The sequence below is a fragment of the Eucalyptus grandis genome, chromosome 2 (genome assembly GCF_016545825.1).
Source record: "Eucalyptus grandis isolate ANBG69807.140 chromosome 2, ASM1654582v1, whole genome shotgun sequence".
NCBI lineage: Eukaryota > Viridiplantae > Streptophyta > Magnoliopsida > Myrtales > Myrtaceae > Eucalyptus > Eucalyptus grandis.
In genome coordinates this window covers 8,537,431-8,541,292 of record NC_052613.1, presented here as the reverse complement: position 1 = coordinate 8,541,292, position 3,862 = coordinate 8,537,431, and the positions used below count along the sequence as shown (strand labels likewise).

General features: G+C 36.7%; 1 long non-coding RNA gene across 1 annotated transcript; it reads right to left on the bottom strand.

The window, feature by feature from the left end:
* Positions 1-386: 386 nt before the first annotated feature.
* LOC104421286 lies at positions 387-2,169 on the bottom strand. Its single transcript, XR_005548336.1, has 2 exons — positions 2,086-2,169; positions 387-779 (listed from the first exon to the last, which is right to left on the bottom strand). It is a non-coding gene; the product is annotated as an uncharacterized LOC104421286 (long non-coding RNA).
* Between the last annotated feature and the right edge of the window lie 1,693 nt (positions 2,170-3,862).

The following is a 3,862-nucleotide window of genomic DNA, read 5'->3' as shown; positions in this document are numbered from 1 at the left end:
CACGCAACGAGATTTGAAGTCTGGCAAAGTGGGGGAGGGGGGTCACCAAATTTGTATTTAACAATCACTATCTTAAGACTTCGCTCTATTCCCCCAAGATAAGGGAAAAGAATAATCACCTGTACAGAGCTCTAAATGTATGTATACAGTATTTATAAGCATCCGGTCAAGTTTTCTATGTGACATGACTCCAAGTAAGATGCGCCCAGCCTCTCCTTGCATTACCGTTTTCTCTTCCGTTAGAATAGACCTTTGGATTGCCACCAAGCCTCGACGTTCGGCTACCGTGACTCCTTTGGTGCACTTGGTAATACCCAAATGTCTGAGGACCAAGTCAAGAAAATGTTAGAAAATAACAAAAAACAAACATTGGAAATCTTTAGAAGAATCATGAAGTGATACCTCCATATCCAACTTCCTTTGTTCAGATATTTTCGGCTTCCATGGCCCAGGTGGACCGGTCGAAAGTGAGTCGAAAAAGTCATCCTTCACATAACCAGGCTACCATCCAAAAGGAAAAGACATCACCATCTCAAAAGAAAGGACGGAAGAGAACCGTCAACTCTTTAAGCTCACATATGACTCACCTTCTTACCCAATTTCATTGCAGCATCTACAACCTCAGCATCCACAGCAGGAAGATCACTAGCATTTGCTTTTGTCTTTAGGTGAGCTTTGCTATGATTGCCAAGCTCACCCCACACTTCGTCCTTGTTAAATTTCTTGTTCATTGCCACGAAATCAAGATCCTCGGCATATTTGGCAACCAAATGTGGAATCTGGAAAGTCAAGAGAAAGAAAAGAGAACAGCCCATAAAGAAGTGTAATAAGACCCTAACGAATGTTTAAAAAAAAAAAATAGATTGAAGGCAACATAGGTATCTGATGATCATACATAAATCTGAACTAAAAAAATGGTAATCCATGGAAAATTGCAAGCCCGTAGGCTCAAATTCAAGATACAAGCTTTTTCAGACACGTATAACAAATTCATATATACATTTCCCTTTTTGCTGAATCTCTATGACGTGGATCCTATTGTAAGATGATCCATGCAGCCCAATTAATGAGAAAAGGACCAATTGTTATTGTTGTTGCAGATGTATGCATCCATTTTGAGGGAGATTTTGAATCAAAAAGATCATGTACAACAAAACCACAAAATAGGATATTATTGAATGCTCAAACAAGTCAAAAGTTCTTTTATTTCCTTTAAACTAACCATTGGTCGTTAAGGTGTATTCTCAAAATACCTATAGCTAAAGTTGTGGCAATAGGCGCATGATTTGGCAACACACCAATTTGTCCAAGTTTATATCAACAACCACCCATAGCTATTCCTTTTCTTTTCACCATACCTTAATAGTGATATACAAAATCACTTAAGGACTTTAGATAATAAATTGAATACACCTGACATCAACTTGCAGCAATATTCGCAAGTCAAATGATTTACTCAACCACCTGATTATGAAATTTTATTATAATTTGACCTCTACCCTTCGAAATTACAAATTTTCACTTCTAGTTAGTGTGTTCCCTCCTTTTCTTTTTATTTTCAAGCATGTTTGGGATTGCAATCAATATTGCCAACCAATTGCTCCAAGTTTTCTTACCTTGTCTATCATATGTTCATAAAAATGATTATGATTACTAATTCCGATTTCTTTTTTTTTTACCCTTAAGCAAAAAAGTTTATATGTTTCAATTTAATTATTTTAAGAATTTCATGCGTATTCTCTAATTTCTTTTGGTACGCAAGCTAATCATTTCTACACATTATTTGTCGTGCTCTTCTTACTCATGTTATACTTTCGTTGGACATTCTGTGCCTTTCTATATTGTTTGTTGCTTTCTACATGCTTCTTACTAATTGCTGCTAAGTTTCAAGACATTCCTTAGAATCAGAAGAAGAGAGTCATACCGCATTTTCTCCTCTTCCTTGAGCAATTCCTTTATTATGGTAAATAACAATTGAGTAGCAGTTCCAATCAACTACACAGTTGTGAAGAGCAAAAACAGCATCGAACTTAAACTACTCATGTCACAGGGCTATACAAACAAAAATGACTAAAAATGCGATACCTTCTTTCCTCTTCCTGCTGAGATGCTCTTGCTAGTTTGATGATGCTGCCTGTCAGCCCTATCTATCTGGAACTACCTAGGAAAATTAGAAAGGCACAGATAAAAGATAATACGCAAACCGGTTTGAGGTGAGGAGGGAAAGTACTTGAGAAATCTCAAACAAAAAGATATCAAGTACTAGTATTACCTTCTTTCCTCTCCTCGAATTGCTTGTGTTTTCGTTTGTTCTTGACTCAGCCTTCGTCATCTGGAACACATGGTAACATGGAATGAAAAGAATGAACTGCACTTTTCACTATCTTCATATTAAGTGATAGTAGGCAGAAATGACAAGAACATTGAGAGGTATCCGTATACCCTGTTTTCCCTTTCCCATGGTTTGGTATTAGTGATTAAGAATCAGCTCTGTTGATCTAATAGAAAGTTGATGGTGCAATAACAAGAAACACACAAGTATAAGACCTGCAAAGATGGCAAACAAACCACTGGGCTTCTGTGGTTGAGGTGAAGACAACACACCTTCAGGACCTACAGCATGATGTTCTAAACAGTCGTGCAAAAAGAATTGGAAAGAGTCATGATACCCTTTTTATTGTTTCTGCCCCCTTGCTCACAGCATCTCTCGGATTCTGTACATTAGATGTTCTCATCTGAAAGATAAAACAATAGATATCAAGGCAAAATAAACCATGAGTCTGATTAAAAAGAAAAAAGAAAAAGAAAAAGAAAAGAGAGAAGCTAAATTCAGAAAAGCTCATAAATAAAAAAGCTTTACCCTCTCTCGTTTTCCCTCCCCATAAGCTTTATAATTGTTAGGGTACTGAGGATCACCTGTATGCTGTAAGAGAGAGAGAGGCCTCGCGAAATTAATAGTTATAGACACTCACATGCATTAGAACGCACATATAAGCATGTGACAATTTGCTCTGTGAATGTGTAATACCCTCTTTCCTCTTTCTGCCGACTTGCTGGCAATGCTGTTGGGGTTCTGCAGATTCCCATTATACACCTGAAATAATGGATAAAACCAAAGGTTTTAAACTATGAAGACAACAGGAAGGCAATTTCCAGGCAAAGAATATGGACTGGCAAGTTCAGAGGAAGAAAAATCTTCACTGTATTTCCCTTTGCCAGGCCATTAGCTTTATGACTGTTATTACAGTCTAAAGTGGCACTATTATGCTGACAAAAGGAAGCAGAGGGAAATAGCAGAGGCTCTATGAAAATCCAATTCTAACAAAGAGATTTAGATATAACAAAGGCTGGATAAAGAAAAAGAATGATATGAATGAACAAACAGACATAAGTTAGCTTTGCCCTCTATATTATTCACACAATAAGGGTAATGTTTGAAAAGAATACCAGAAAGCGGCTAATTGATAAAGTAAAAAGAGACAACTATAACTCCAGAGATATTAAAAAAAAAAAGGCATCCTTTAAAAAGTTAGATACATCTACAACAGCTAAGTGAGAACTGAAGGCACATAATCTTCACCGGCTCATTTACATAAAATCTTTGGCTTCAATAAGCCTACAAGAAGGTGGGAAGAGGGTGTAAGGACAGCTAACGGAATGCAATCATAACAGGCAAAAGACGAACAGGATCTATAAAATGTGGGTGCTTCTTTTGGTTTCTATTTCCATTTTCAACCAAATTATACATGTAACAGCCATTACAGATGATATATTTCAACTAAATCACTTTTTTTAGTGCAACCTATTTCAAAAACCACTAGCAAGCATGTTGAACAAATAACTTCTGAAGGAAAAGATGTGT